The following is a 16,980-nucleotide window of genomic DNA, read 5'->3' on the forward strand; positions in this document are numbered from 1 at the left end:
CCAGCCAGCCAGCCAGCAACAATCATTCATTTAAATTCTCTTTCTTTCTTTCTTTCTTTCTTTCTTTCTTTCTTTCTTTCTTTCTTTCTTTCTTTCTTTCAATCAATCCATCCATCCATCCAACCTGCCTATAATCATTAGTTGCTTTCTTCCTTCTTGCCATCCATCCATCCATCATCCATCCATCATCTATCAATCATTAGTTCTTTCCTTTAATCACTAGTTTCTTTCTTTCTTTCTTTAATTCATAAATTAATTCAATCTTTCTTTACAGTATATCTCCATTCCTCACTATTTTATTTCCATCCATCCATCCATCCATCCATCCATCAATCATTAGTTCTTTCCTTTAATCACTATTCCTCTTCTGTCACTCACTCGACGTTGTGTCCATGTATTGACACTAGGGGTCTCTCTTGAGAGCATCGGTTACCTCTATCTTTGAGAAAAGGCGAATGAGAATTGGCGAACAGAATTTGAATGCCCATAACCCGGACATACGGGTATAAAAGGAGGGAAGCGTGCGCCTGTTCAGACATATTGTTCTTCAGAGCTGAGCGGTTGTGTTTCAGCGAGCTGAATAAATCCACTGCTGTTCCACTCACCTCTACAAGAACGTATGCTGTTGGAGATGCGGCGCAAATCAGCAGCTTTTCTCTTCTCTGCACCCCAGTGCAGACTACGCCCCTGCGCACTTCGACAGCCACCTAAAAGAGTATATTTCTCTAAAAGAGTACATCTCTCTAAAAGAGCAACACATGGACGTTAAACATCTTTTTAAAGACCATATTTTTCAAGATGCCCTGCCGTCCTTGTGTTATTCCTTGATGCGGTCATTTCAGAGGGCCTTGGGCAACATGTGAGGCAGTGTTTGTGAATGGTTCATGTTCCCATGAACCATTCAGCTTTCCTTGTTCCGGGGGAAGGCCACTCTAGCCACCTCCCACTTCACACCTTCTACCCAAGGGTATAGGGCTGGAGCGGTTTCGCAGGGTAAGTGACCGCCCAGTCTGACATCAAGCACTTGAGTCTGGCCCCCATGAATGCGGAACCTCCGCCTTCACGTGCCCAACTGCACCACACTCGCACCTCAGGCCGGCAGGTGATGACGACCCTAGAGGTCGTCGCTACAGCACCTCCTCCTCAGTCACCTACCTGCCTCAGGCTGGGTACTTGGAGCAAGGTAAGTGCTTTGAGCCTCTCCTCAGCACAACCACCTCGGGACAAAGCAACGCTCCCTAACATGACGTCGCCTGCTCCCCCCGCCACGAGGCCCCACCTCCAGGTACGTCATACGTGATCGTCCCCTTAGTGCCCCTCGCCTGGAGCTTGGACACGTGGCTTACACTTTCCAACCCATTGCGGTGGCTGGCCATGACCATCCGACTTGGCTACGTGATTCAGTTCGCCAGGTCGCTCACCCCGCTTTAGCTGCATCCGCTTTACCTCGGTGCAGGGTGAAAACGCCTCCAACCTGCGTGCGGAGATCGCAACCCTTCTGCGCAAGAACGCGATAGAGCCTGTCCCTCCAGCCAAGATGGAGAAGGGATTCTACAGCCCTTACTTCATCGTACCCAAGAACGGGGTGGGATGCGGCCAATGTTGGACCTGCGAGTTCTGAACTGGGCCTTACACAGACTCCCATTCAAGATGCTGATGCAGAAACTTACTCTGACATGCATCCGGCAAGATTTATTCACGGCGGTAGACCTGAAGGATACATACTTTCACGTCTCAATATTACCCCGTCACAGACCCTTTCTACGGTTCTCTTTTGATGGCCAGGTGTATCAGTACAAGGTCCTCCCATTCGGTTTGTCCCTGTCCCCTCGCGTCTTCATGAAAGTCCCGCTGTCTCCAAACAGAGGCTTGCCCATTGCGTTGGCCTACCAGACCCAGGCCATGCCCACCCCATGCAGGTTCGTGCATAATCTACAAGGGGTGTGGCATCCTCGTGGGCACTTCTCTAGCAGACATCTGCAGAGCAGCGGGCTGGACATCACCCAATACCTTCGCGGGTTGAGCTGGTCTCGTACCATGTTTTGACAGTTCTGAACACGTAGAATTTGTTAATACGGTGACAACAGCTGGCCGGGTGTATTGCATAGCACCATTCCAATCCCCTGAGGTAAAGACGTGCGCTCTACTCCCACAGACGATTCCACAAGTCACGGACCCTGGTTCTCCTTCCTACCTAGCCCTCTGGCTCCAGACTCAGTGCCACTTCCATGTGTTGCTGTAAGCCCATGTGACGTATTTGCCACATGTTAACCTCCCCTGTTAGGCAGGGGAGGTTAACATGGGTAGGTGTGGTCTCCATGGGGTCTTTTCCCCCTGAAAGAATAGGATTGGAAAAGAATGCCTTCCCCGATGCGTGTTATAGCATTAGATGCCCCAGCCGCATCTAACACTCTATGGAGAGAAAACATAAAGAGAGAAAAGGCCGCAGCTGGCGCGACCTGCTACCAGGCTAGTTACGTCGCTTTCCACCCTCAGGGATGTGGGGAACTATATGACGTCTCTTGCGGCGTTGGGGAAGGTTACGTGCAGTCTGATGCTCCTGCTATTTTCACAAGCAACAGCATCCATCATCCTATATCCATACATAAATCAATCAATTATTAATTCCTTCCTTCCTCCATCCAACCTGCCTTCAAGCATTAGTTGCTTTCTTCCTTCACCATCCATCCATCCAGCCATCCTTCCTCCCTGCCTATCCTACCTTCCTTCCATCCATCATGTCTTCTTTCTTTCTTTCTTTCTTTCTTTCTTTCTTTCTTTCTTTCTTTCTTTCTTTCTTTCTTTCTTTCTTCATTTACTCATTCCTTTCTTCATTCTATCCTTCCTTCCTCACTTCAATTAATCAATCAATTCTTTGTTCACTCCTTATTCTTTCCATTCACCCATTCATTCATCCATACATTAGACAATCATCAATTTTTTCCTTTTTCTTTTCTGCATTCACAAAATGTATTTCCTCTCTATCTTCATTTCTATTTTTTAAATCCATTCATCCTTCAATCATTCGTTTTTTCCTTAAATCATGAATTTCTTCCTCTCTTCTTTCTTTTTATTCAGATTGTTAATTCATTAATTACATTACATAAAACCTCACTGAGGGTGACATGAAGTGAGAGAGAAAACACAAAATAGCTGGTTAAAAAAAGGAACAGATAAAACGAAAAAGAAGAAAGCCAATAGACAGAGGAAAAAGACAGTAGGGCAGAAGTAAAGACTGCAGTGCAGAGTCAGTACGGGGAGGGGCAGATACTCAAAAAGGGGTTCATTAGAGGAGAAACAGCCTGAGTCCTTAACCTTTCAGCCACTGAGCCACACTGTTTCAGACAACGACATAATTGAGACCATTACAGTCAGCGTGAGAAACTCAGCCCCCATTGTGCCACCCATGAGAGACAGGCAGAGTCAATTTACCTCATTAGCAGATCACTTTCAATTAGCCAATCTGCTTGGCCTAAATGTCCGACAGTGGCACCATGGTTACTGCAATCAGACAGTATTCATTCACTGTGAGCGTCATGTCATGTCATCTCATTCTCTTCATTTCAAGCTTTTTATAAGAGAGTAAGAGATGACATAACATAATCTCAATGAATGTGTAATGACAAGCTCAGCTTACTGTCATCGCACAAACTCTCTGCATTTTTATATCCATTACTACAAGAAACACTTTCTTTCTATCTGTTCTGTCGCCACTTTTTCACCTTTTTCTTGTTTTTAATCGAAAAGGTGCTGAAAAGAATGAAGAAGGGACAGTGCTAGGGTCAGTGGACATTCGGGGCTTAGCCCAGACCTCTGTGGATATGGTGCCATACTTTGATAAAATTTCTGAATAAAATACACTTTATAATACAAATCTGAATACATCTATGATGTGTAATTTATATAGTAAACTAAAAAAGTCCCACTAACTTTTGTCTCAGATATGCTCGAAGATCAGAAATTGTATTATTTTAACATCTACACATTAAAACGCACTATTTTGTTCCTTTTGGCTTTTCCATAGTATGACACACATTATCTACGGCTGTATACGGTTTTCATTGATTTGTCGGGTGCTTAAGTTAATTTACAAGAAAGTTTATAAACAGGCTAAATAGGTACTAGAGATGAAAAATAATAACTAGATTGCCTAAAGTTTGCTATGTTTATTGTATCATGTCTTAATAAAGAGTTCTGCTAAACACACAAATGTTCTGGCTCGTGACTTTAAAGTTAGCAAATTCCTTGAATACATCTGGAAATATTACTAGTTTTCAGGGTTATACCTCTAAATATTTGGTATTTACTGCATCTAGATGGACCAGCTCAACACAGTTTCCAATACTCCTTCAGTGCTTAATGGAAAACATTTGTGGCTTAAGCCCCGGTAGCCCAGCCCTGGATCCGCCCATGGAAAGAAGTGAAATAAAACGTACTGACAGATCTGCACTTTTTCCTACTTTTAAGCTGATCTGCTCTGTCATTTTTGTAATGCTATTACGGGACAGCTCTTTACTGTTTTAATTCCTGGATCATGTCTGTGTGCATCCTGGCTGAAAAGACTTCATGGCCTGCTCCCACTGGCATGCTTTGATCCATTATCCCTACTGCAGTCAGTCCATTATGCCAAGTGGGGAAATCTTGTTTCTCATGCATCCCACTAAGAATGGGCTTATAAATGTTTGAGATGTTTTTTGTGTGCTAAATAATTCACAGACAGAAAAATAGAGGAGGAAGATTGTGAAGGCATTTTGTTTAAAAATAGAATCTGGCTCACAGTAAATAAATGCATGTGGACACAAAAGGAAAACACATATCGCAATATCGCCCTATAGTAGAACCTTTTCTGTGATTGACTGGCCACCTGTCCTGTTCCCTGCCTTCGTCCCGAGACAGCTGGGATAGGCTCCAGCACTACTGCGAACCTACATAGGACAAGTGGCAATAGAATATGGATGGATGAATGGATGAAGAATTAGTTTCCTATAAATTAAAACAACATTTATGAACCACTTTTCTCTTTGAACATTTTGGCTATGTTCCGATTTTTTCTCAAATCAGATCTTTTCAGGGAGACTGTCCACAATATTAATTGCAAGCGATCAAATCAGATTTGTGCATTCAGACATAACCAACATATATGCATGGGTTGCTTTGGCAATGACTTAGGCGTACCCACGTGGCGATGCTTTCAAAACAGATGCAGGACAAATTTCGCTCTTCAAATAAGTGCCCTGTCCAGTTATGGTGCAGAACTAAGTACATATACACATATAGGGGAGAATGAGGCTGTGACTGGTTGTCACACTGGGAATTTGTCACTATATCTACTGTACATCTCAGTAACAATAAGGTTTAGAGTGAAAAGTCCAAGGGCACTAATTTATTTCCTTAAGTAACAAACGCAAAGTCAATGAGCATGGCCATGAAGTTTTGGTATTTTTGTGAAAATGTGCGATAGGTCTAGACATACATATGGCTACATCCACAGTAGTGCAAACAATCCCACCCATGCCCACTTGCGCTTTGCGCTGGCACAAAAATTGCACTTAGAATTAGAGATCTCACGAAAATTGGATAAGATGTTGCGCACAGTCCTAGTGCATTGCCCTGAGCTTTGTGCACTCACAAAAATAGAGCCCCAAATGTGCAAATGGGTTTTCTCTAAGATTATGTATGCTGGTTTTAAACAGTTCAAAACCCCTCTGAATTATATTATTATTGGTGAATTCTCCCCTTCAAAGTACACTGGCGGCCACAAATTTGGAATCATGTACAGATTTTGCAGTTTCGGAAATTGGTATAGCTTGGTATATATTGCAAATGTTTTAGGCACTTGTGAAAAATGTTGCATAGTGAGAATGTCTTCAAAAATAATTAAATAAATTGTTTTCATTCATCACTTAATGTCATACAAAGTCCAGTAAAAAAGAAAAAGCTAAATCAATATTCAGTGTGACCACTTTTGCCTTTTAAAACAGCACCAATTCTCCTAGTTACACATGGACACAGTTTTTCTTGGTTGTTGGAAGATAGGATGTACCAAGCTTCTTGAAGAATTTGCCACAGGTTAGGTTGTCTCAATTGCTTCTGTCTCTATATGTATCCCAGTCTGACTCGATGTTCAGTGGGGGGCTCTGTGGGGGACATGACATCTGTTGCAGGGATCCCTGTTATTCTGTTCTAATCTTTTCTATTTGCAAAAGTAATGTTTGGGAGTCTAACATTTATATTTCCTATTGACACACTAAAGCTGCAGATATAAATAACCATCTTAAGACAAATGCTATTGTGAAACATATTATGTGCCTATTAGACTTTTGCACAGTTCTGTATGTATTTATATGTATACATATATATTTTACCACTCTTTGGAATACTTGTTTCTGAATGGTCAATCAAAGTATTCTGTGCAAAACTGTATAATTGCCCATTGTCCCAGGCAATCAATCTAACATAGCTGTGTGCTAGTTTCCTGTCTCTTGCATCACTCTACAGTCTCTTTGTTTTCACAAAATTATTTCAACTCAAATCAATTTCATGTCCATTTAATTTTTCGGTAAATAGCTGTATAATAGTTAGAATAATGCTTGGTTAGCTGGTCATTAGAGCAAAATAAATCTCTTCAGCATTACCTTGGATATCAGGCAGGATCAATGTACTCAGGATTCAAAAGGATTAAACATTTTTATTAAGCAAAATAATAAACTGAATTATAGAGGTAGAGGGGAGAAACTCTCTCAATCCAAATCTCTCTCCCTCCACCGTCTGTCCCCGCAATTTATCCCAAATTCTCTCCAGGTGCAGAGCCTTTATTTGAAGGACTACAGAGAACAGCATCGGGTTTACAAAAGCTGATGTTTAAATTCATATAGGCTAAGTGACAGAATTTGTGCAACAGTATAGAGGACTTTAAAATGTCCTGCATGGATTTAATGTTTAATGATAAAACATAAGATGCCATAATACCCTAACTATTTGTAAGGTAACCTTTTGTAATATTTGGTTAACCGCGAGAGTTCACAAATGGTTATTCTGTTATTGGTCGGGACTTAGAAATCAACACAATGTCAGATAGTAGGGAATAAAGTGCACAGTTAGCTATGAGCCTAAATAGCACAATAGGCCTACATAAATCTTCAAATTTTAAAATCACATTAAAGTCGAACAAAAATAATCTCTGTCACTGCCTGCAACATAGCTGGCCTATTCTTAATCAATGGAAAATGTGTAATTCTGCAGCAAACACTATGGATAATAGGACTTTTTAAGGATGCTTTGATTTTTAAATAATTCAGCATTTAACTTGTGTAATTATTGTCTGCACACCAGAGCAAAAGGGGGAAAAACACTCACCATTTATCAAGAGCTGCAACTTTGCCATGTGAAAAACAATCTGGAATCATGTGTAACAGTCACATTAAGACCCCTTTGCAAACTGAACTTCATTAGAATGTCGATTTGTGACACCTTTGCTGAAAAAGCATGATGCAGTGCAAAAGAATTGTGAAACAGAACACAGGTGTCTCGAGATGCATTAATTAATATTGAAATTCAGTTAACAGTGTCTAAAAAAATATAAAGACCCTGCACAACGAACTGTAAAACAGAACGCAAGTGTCTTGAGATACGTTTATAAATATTAAAGTTCTTTTGAACTTAACAGTCAGTTGTGGCATTATGATCAAAGATGTCTGTCCAGTGTATGTTTACATGGCCTCGACAGACGTGTGAACAGCCCATAACTCGATCTATAGCATACTTGAAAAACTGAACCGAACCTGGCCCAAAAACTGTAGGTTTGTCGAGTATCGCCAGACACATGGTTTTGGATTGGTTCTTAATTAAAAAGTACATGTAATTGCCTGTGTAAACTTTTCTTCCATCAATTTGAAAGATGTACCGGCCCATGGGCTTCTCAGTTCTTAATTTGTCCTTGACCCTGGGAGAGCCAGAGTGTGTGTGTGTGTGTGTGTGTGTGTGTGTGTGTGTGTGTGTGTGTGTGTGTGTGTGTGTGAGGTGTTTAGGAGCCCCACAGTAGGTGCAAAGTGAGCAGCAGGACTTTAGCTGCCAGCAAGAGCGAGATTCCTGCATGTTGGTAATAAGCCACAGTGGGACACTTGTAGAAAAGAGAGAGGGCTGAGGTGGCCACTGAAATCGGACATAGACACAGACATGGCCATTATCAAAGTTGTGGGGCTGGGATGGCATACTGTTTCCAGGGTTCACCCCTGGTGGGCTATAATGGGCGAGATAGAAAGCATGCTGCAGGGCAAAAGAGCTAATAGAAGAATTTTTGAAACAAGCTCACGTTCAAAGACATCACAGTTAGATGCTGAGTTGTACCTCTTTAGGCTGCTTTAGTTTTGTTTATGGGTTTTCGGGTCTGTTGGCTATATACCTGAAAGGTTCCTGTCAATGCTCTGGGTCTACATACACTCACTGATCACTTTATTAGAAACACTATGGTCCTAATAATGTGCCCTATATGGTCTTCTGCTGTTGTAGCCCCTCCACCTCAAGGTAACATGTTGTGCATTCTGATATGCTATTCTGTTCACTACAGTCTTACGGAGTGGTTATCTGTGTTAACGTAAACTTTCTATCAGCTCAAACCAGTCTGACCATTCTCCATTGACCTCTCTCATCCACAAGATGTTTCCATCTGCAGAACTGTCACTCACTGGATGTTTTTTGTTTTTGGCCCCATTCTAAGTAAACTCTAGAGACTGTTGTGTGTGAATATCCCAAGAGATCAGTAGTTACAGAAATACTCAAACCAGCCCGTCTGGCACCAACAACCATGCAACGGTCGAAATCACTGAGATGACATTTTCCCCCCATTCTGATGGTTGATGTGAACATTAACTGAAGCTCCTGACCCGTATCTGCCTGATTTTATGCATTGCACTCTGCTGCCACATGACTGGCTGATTAGATAATCAAATTAGAATATGATTGTCTTGCTTCTGTGAAACACAAAGGGATAAATGTACTAGTCACTCTTTTCCATGCCACTACAATACAGGGGGAGTGGAGCTTTCAGTCTTCAAAAAGGACAAAACGAGCATTAAAGAATAAAAAAAGAACTAATCTATACACCTTGTGTGCAATATTCCAAGTCTTCTGAAGGCAAATACTAGCTTTTAATGATAAACAGTCAGAAAAGTCAAGAACAGGATTAGTCTGATTTCTGAACTAATCATTCAGGTTTTGTAAAAAAAATCAACCGATTCATTAAAATAATTCCACTCAAAAGAACGATTTGTTCATGAATCAGACATTGCCAGGGCTGGTGCTGGCCAATCTGATGCCCTACGCAGAGCTCTACCATCGTCCGTTTGGTGTTGCATGGGGGTTGGCGTGATGCGAGCGCGAATCGATCGTCTGTGTTCTGTGACTGCTTTCGGGGTCTTGAATAATGCATAATGTGCAAGTAAGGGCAGCCAGTGGAGTTTCTGGTGCCCTCCTAGGTTAAGATGGTGCCCTATGCAGACTGCGTAGTACGCGTGTAGGGAGCAGCGGTACTGGATGTTGTTATTTATGAACATGTCAAGAAAAGCTAGGGTGGACATTTTGGTGAAAAATAAATATTTAGAAGGATTGAAATATTGTGCATGAGCCATATGGACCAATTTTATGACACTTCCATGGTGCCTTTGTGTCCTTTTTGAAGTTTCAAAGTTACAGTCTCTATTCATTGTAATTGGATGAAGGAGCAGATGAGAACATTCTTTGAAATGTCTCTTTTCAGAAGACAAGAAGTTAAATAGGTTATAAAACAAGAAACTAAAATGAATCAGCATTTTTTACATTTTAAATACATTTTTTAGCTTTAAATGCTGTCCTTATGACGATTTATGACCTGTCACATGTGATCTACCAAATTAAGTGCAAGCTATTACTTTATTTTTCTTTTCTTTACTATTATTTTTGTTCTTATGCACAACAAAGCTAAAACACCCAATTCTGTCTTTAGAAAAGACAATTCTGTTTTAATTTAAATGAATTCGGTATTAGAATTCTTCACTGCTACTAAACTACAATATAAAACAGAATTACTGTGAGCTGTGGAAAAAATGAGAGTCAGGGAAACCAGTAGGATTGTTTCCCCCTATAGCTTTACAGCTGTTTGTTCATTCATGAGTCCCTGTCAGTACTGGGATTCAAACAATCAAGCCTAAATCTTTCAGCTATATTCTATGTGCACACAGGGCTGAAAATATATACCACTACAACTCAGTGGAAATGCAAAGGAAAAGGTTTACACAGTCTCTTACAATGCTGACAACATGATGTAAGCACTCTGAAAATTCCCCAAACCAACTCTGGATACTGGGACCAATTTCAACTAGATCGGGTAAGTTGCTTTGCAGAGAAACTACAATAATTTAACCCAAACACCTTTGAACAGGCTGAATCCCTTGCAAAGATTTCCTCAATAGTATCTCATTACTTGAAATCTTCCCATTCAATTACTCTAGGGATATTGGAAATGACCAAAAACATGAATGTGCTGAAATCCATTTTGAAGGTCCCAGTGAAAGTTAAGCTAAGCAAATCCTGCTAACAAATAAGCCATGAACTGAAAACTTTGCCAGAATAAAAAATCTAAGACCTCTACAAAATAATGTGGTTGAAATGAATGAAATCTCAAAAATGGGCTAGACTTTGAATCTGAAATTTGAAGATCTTTTCAGATGGCTAAAATCTGCACAAATTTGAAGGGATGAAAAAAAGGATGAAAATTACATCTTTGGTACAGAGATCGGTCTTTCAACCTACAACCCACTAAGGTATTCAGTCAGTCCCACTGTTAAGGTAAAAGCCGTACCACCATGTTGACGAGTACTGTAATCTCTGCTTCTGAGATGTGCCTGTATAATAGTCAAAGTGCCAGAGTATTATAATTTGCTTTCCCCATTTGCCTATCAAAGCATCTGACTATCCAATGCCTGTTTTATCTGCTCTAGTGGAGTGGCTGATCACTGTAGCTGGAAAATAATTTCAGAGAAATTAGATCCAATTTGACTCATGTAAGTCCAAGTGTTTGACTCATGCTTATGCTGACAGAAAACATCAGCCCTACTTTACATTTACATTTGTTCTTGGCAGACTTTCTTAGTGGCTAACCTAGTCATATTTATGTACACATACAGTATAATAAATATTTTTCCATGTAGGTTCCATTTTATAAACCACTACAGGTAGAAAACAGTATTTGACAGACATGTCAAGCAAAGTTGGCCCCGAAACCAATTAACCTGTCCAAAATGTTGAACTTTGTCTCATAGCACATGTGGAGTCTTCACACTGTTCTCCACGGCATCCACGCACAACTCACCATGTGCACCACCGAGAGCGAACCACATTATAGCGACCATGAGGAGGTTACCCCATGTGACTCTACCCTTCCTAGCAAAAGGGCCAATTTGGTTGCTTTGGAGACCCATCTGGAGTAACTCAGCACACCCTGGATTTGAACTTGCGACTCCAGGGGTGGTAGTCAGCGAAGCTGTGATGTAAAAAGGCATCAGTTACAGCATCTACTAGCAGGGGCTAACTGCTAAAAGCTACCCAGCCAAACATTGACACCCCTGTGCATTACACCATCAAAGATTCGGAGGTTGACCAAAATTGCTAAGGGCTCCATTTAGGACAAAGCCTTTGAAAGCAATGCATGAACAACTTCCTGTTATAAACATGTACAAAAGCAGGGCTGTACAGTGGGACCGTTTTGCTCGTATTTGTGATAAATTTTACGCAATTAAATATTTTAACCCATTCACTTATGTGTGATAATTCCACAATGAGGAGAACAGCAACAAATAACATGCACAAGGAGTCTCATGTCTGCTTTGCTATAGACAAATCTCGAGCACTCGAACCTTAGCGGTTTGACAGAGCATACAAGGTCAGGATCACAGTAATAATGTTTCTTTCCTTTTATGTGAGTGCACTGTGGTCATGCAAAAAGCGGCACATTACAACCTGTGTGCAAAAACAAAACCAGGAGAAACTGATGCACTCAGTAAAGAAACGTGAGATACTATTCTGTCTGCCCTCTAGGTCTGTGAACATCTAGTGGCTTGGATTCCAGAGGAAGAGCAGTACAGTGGCATGCTTTTGACTTGATTCAGATTAAAACCATAGTGGGATGCATTCATAGGCTATCATACTAGTTGTAAAGGGATACAGGTTTTTCAGTAACATTTTACAATAAGTTTTTATTGGTGAACATTAGTTTATGTTTTTGGTATCTTGAACTAACAATGAACGATTCATTTCTTGTGTATCTCTCACCGCTTTTAAAAGATGCAGTGTCAAGTTACAACTCTGAAAAGGAGACCTCATTCTGTTTCATTTCAGCTTCTCTGCGTCATGTTGTTTTGCGCACAAACATGCCTTGGACCCATCTGCACTATTTTTAATTGTTGGTGCATGTAAAAATGCACTAGAAGGACGTCTTTGACTGTTTTGATGCTCTTCTGCCGATATGCACCTCAATGCAGAATGATACTGTTGATACTGAAACTTGTTCATTCTCTTCTGATTGAGATTTAAATATGCTATATTTTATGTTAGCCAATCATAAAATCATAACTAATGTTAACAAATGGAACCTTATTGTAAAGTGTTACCTTTATAATAAAAATATATCATTATATCAAATATGTCATTCAAAATATAACATTGCATCAAAATTGTAGTAGTTGTAGTAGGCTAATAGTACATTGTAGTAGTAAATTAAAAAAACAAAAACATTTTGACCATACGTGCCAATACATATCAATTTTTGCTAACAAATTTTTAATTCACAAACACCAGAGCTAACACACAAAAAGGGAATTGTACAGTCCTGTACAATAGTGAGTGAACTTCCAGTGGCTTTTAATTCCTGGAATTTTAAGGCATTTACAATATTTTACTATTTTAGTTATTATATAGTCAATTAATGGAATTTTCACAAAGAAGCTGCGGGTGTTTGAAACTGAAGTAAACTAAAAGTTCTGAGGGCTATGGTGTCAAGAAAGAATTTTCGGGTAAAAAAAAAAGAAAAAAAGATTCAGAGCCGAAATTCTCTAATTTACACATACCCTGAATGTCAGCGTTCTCTCTTACACAGAGCAGTGATTGAATCTGCTTGACAGATTTCCCTGCCAACTGAAAATTCGGGAGAGCATTGTCAGTGTCGCCCTGTCCTCCTCCCTTTCTCCATCTGAGAATAAGTAAGAATTATGGTGTCAGCCCCTGTAATCTGGCCAGCATGAAAATCAGATGCCCTACCCTCCTTATCATCTCTCTTTGCTGCCTTCCATTCATCCATCCCTCCTTCATTCCCTGCCACTTTAAAGCAATCTTTGTTCATTTATGACATATCTAATCCCACTTAATGACGAAATAATAAGGGAAGGAATTTTAACATAACTATAGAAATGCGGTGTATTAAAAAGTGACATCTAACGTGCAATCTTAATTCACCACAAAGGAGAGATATTTGCTCTTAATGTAGAATTATCTTTATTTCACACTCCTGTTTCTTTGTTCCAAGGAATAATTTAATTATTGGCGTAGAAATGAATGAGTTCTATGAAACTGTAATTATGCTCCTCATAAACAGTCAATGTTCCTTCATGTCAAGAACATGGTGATAAAACTTCCTTATTGTTCCTCTAATGCTATCTTAGAAGAATAAACATTCCAATATAATTTACACTCACCTAAAGGATTATTAGGAACACCTGTTCAATTTCTCATTAATGCAATTATCTAATCAACCAATCACATGGCAGTTGCTTCAATGCATTTAGGGGTGTGGTCCTGGTCAAGACAATCTCCTGAACTCCAAACTGAATGTCAGAATGGGAAAGAAAGGTGATTTAAGCAATTTTGAGCGTGGCATGGTTGTTGGTGCCAGACGGGCCGGTCTGAGTATTTCACAATCTGCTCAGTTACTGGGATTTTCACGCACAACCATTTCTAGGGTTTACAAAGAATGGTGTGAAAAGGGAAAAACATCCAGTATGTGGCAGTCCTGTGGGCGAAAATGCCTTGTTGATGCTAGAGGTCAGAGGAGAATGGTCTGACTGATTCAAGCTGATAGAAGAGCAACTTTGCCTGAAATAACCACTCGTTACAACCGAGGTATGCAGCAAAGCATTTGTGAAGCCACAACACGCACAACCTTGAGGCGGATGGGCTACAACAGCAGAAGACCCCACCGGGTACCACTCATCTCCACTACAAATAGGAAAAAGAGGCTACAATTTGCAAGAGCTCACCAAAATTGGACAGTTGAAGACTGGAAAAATGTTGCCTGGTCTGATGAGTCTCCATTTCTGTTGAGACATTCAGATGGTAGAGTCAGAATTTGGCGTAAACAGAATGAGAACATGGATCCATCATGCCTTGTTACCACTGTGCAGGCTGGTGGTGGTGGTGTAATGGTGTGGGGATGTTTTCTTGGCACACTTTATGCCCCTTAGTGCCAATTGGGCATCGTTTAAATGCCACGGCCTACCTTAGCATTGTTTCTGACCATGTCCATCCCTTTATGGCCACCATGTACCCATCCTCTGATGGCTACTTCCAGCAGGATAATGCACCATGTCACAAAGCTCGAATCATTTCAAATTGGTTTCTTGAACATGACAATGAGTTCACTGTACTAAAATGGCCCCCACAGTCACCAGATCTCAACCCAATAGAGCATCTTTGGGATGTGGTGGAACGGGAGCTTCGTGCCCTGGATGTGCATCCCACAAATCTCCATCAACTGCAAGATGCTATCCTATCAATATGGGCCAACATTTCTAAAGAATGCTATCAGCACCTTGTTGAATCAATGCCACGTAGAATTAAGGCAGTTCTGAAGGCGAAAGGGGGTCAAACACAGTATTAGTATGGTGTTCCTAATAATCCTTTAGGTGAGTGTATTTACCCCATTCACTCATGCTACCCATACTCTACAGCAGGCCTATTCGGCACATGAGGCTGCCAGTTGTTTTAGGGTCTGTTCACACCAAACGTGTTTAGTCTCTTATTGCGCTGCTTTTCAATTGTTTCATGTGTTAACTTGTGCTAGACAGATGTCATGCCAGATCTTTTACAATGTCTTGTGTGGGAACGCCGTGTTTTAGACACTTTCAGAGGTTGCTCTTAAAATAATCCATAATTCTGACAAAATGGGAAGATTAAAGTACTAAAATCATGGATGACTGACAAGCCTGAGTTTGGAAAAATTTATATTTATTACTCCAATTTTAAAGCACTTTTTAGTTCATTTATTTATTGTCAAAATTTCCTGCTGGAAAGAAAAATTCTCAATGTTTTATTTATATAGTAAACAAACATTATAGGCCTTTTATAACACAATATATGATATAAGCTTTATGTTAAAAAAATATTCTGTCTTGGCCCCCATGCCCCGGAGGTTTTTTCCATCTAGCCCACTTGTCTATGAAGTATAGCCCTGCTCTACAGCATTAATGGTAGGGTTCATTAAAAAAATGTCATAATATCATCACCCTTGATCCACTGCTCTTTTCCGTACCCTATTTTCATGAAAATGAATGAGGACTGAGGCTGCTGTGCACCGAAAAGGACATAAGCACCAATAAAATATCAGTATATATATATATGTCTATAGTTTATGCTCTAAACTTCAAGTAATTTAAGGGCATTTGACAGCTTTTTGTGAGGAACAGACTGTAATTCAAGTTATTATTTATATGAAGACTCACCAGGTTTAATGTTAATGCCAAACACAACTTGATGGTGCTCTTTGTACTTCTTTGTCACAGTATTTTATTAATTTTTTTTACAGAGCTTGACATCTTCAATCCCCATTCACATTTATTGTGTGGAAATGAGCAGCATGGACATTCTTAAAAAATTCTAATTTTGAGTTCCAAGAAGGGAAAGAAAGTTATTTGGATTGGAGAAACATGAAGCGTAAATGATGACCGAATTTTTTTATTCCTTTAACAGGTAATGTTAATATGGCAATTAAGACACTAGCTCTTAGTAAGATGGCTAATGATGGCTTTACATAAAGCAGTAAGTGGATGTAAAATTCCTAAATCCAAATTTTTGCTTTTCTCACAGTAAACCTCTCAGACGGAACTCAATGTATCCTCTTCTTGTCTAACTACAATAGAACAGTGCACTGGATGTTCTGCTGACCTGCTAAAAACCTCCACATTCACTGACTACTTCATTTGAGAGCACTCAAAGAAACAGAGGTCAGATAGTCATTAAAGGAACCCAAAAAAAGAACTGATGTAAATGCCTTTCAAGCTGAGATACTGTGCTAACAAGCAGGTTGAGAGAGCCAGTGACATGTCCTTCATCTGTCCAGTTTTACTCCCAGTGGGAGGGAGTTCCCGAGAACAAGTGAACAAGTTGAGCATTGGTGACATTCTCCCTCTCTCGTCCATTGGATTTGCCTTTAATTGGGTCTTGCTGGTTTAGTGAATGAGAGAGAGAGAAAAAACTCAAAATATCACAATGTGCTAGAAAGAGTTGTAAATGGCATGATACATTATCGAGATGCCTGTGTCTCTTATAATTAATCTGATTTTAAAACATTTTCCAAGAAAAATGTCTTGTACCTCATGGTTGAGCATTCAAATTCCTGCAAATGTCAGCATGAACAAACATGTCCAGGTCATTAAACCCCAAAAATAAAAATAAAAGCAGGAGGAAAAAATATTTCGCAAAAAGAAAATTAAAGCTTTTTACAACAATTATGATTTTTTTAGCACTAAATAAAACTTTATTTTCTTTTCACTTTTTTATTTTTATTCTATTTTTTATTATAGTCTCTGTCTTGTTGCTGTATTGTTTTTGCACTGGAAGATTCAAATCTGTTATATACAGATAGTGCAAGGGAATGGATGGCAGAAGAGGTATGGTATGTTGGATACATATAAATAGACTAAGCTGTGTATTGCAAATAATTATTGCTCAATGGGGCAG

The 16,980-nt window shown here is 39.9% G+C and overlaps 1 protein-coding gene across 1 annotated transcript in view; it reads right to left on the reverse strand.

Annotated features, from left to right (window-relative positions):
• Nucleotides 1-16,980, reverse strand: part of si:dkeyp-14d3.1 (transmembrane protein 132C) — a 402,929-nt gene that overhangs the window by 63,399 nt on the left and 322,550 nt on the right. The window lies entirely within an intron of this gene.

The sequence above is a fragment of the Xyrauchen texanus genome, chromosome 27, assembly GCF_025860055.1.
Source record: "Xyrauchen texanus isolate HMW12.3.18 chromosome 27, RBS_HiC_50CHRs, whole genome shotgun sequence".
NCBI lineage: Eukaryota > Metazoa > Chordata > Actinopteri > Cypriniformes > Catostomidae > Xyrauchen > Xyrauchen texanus.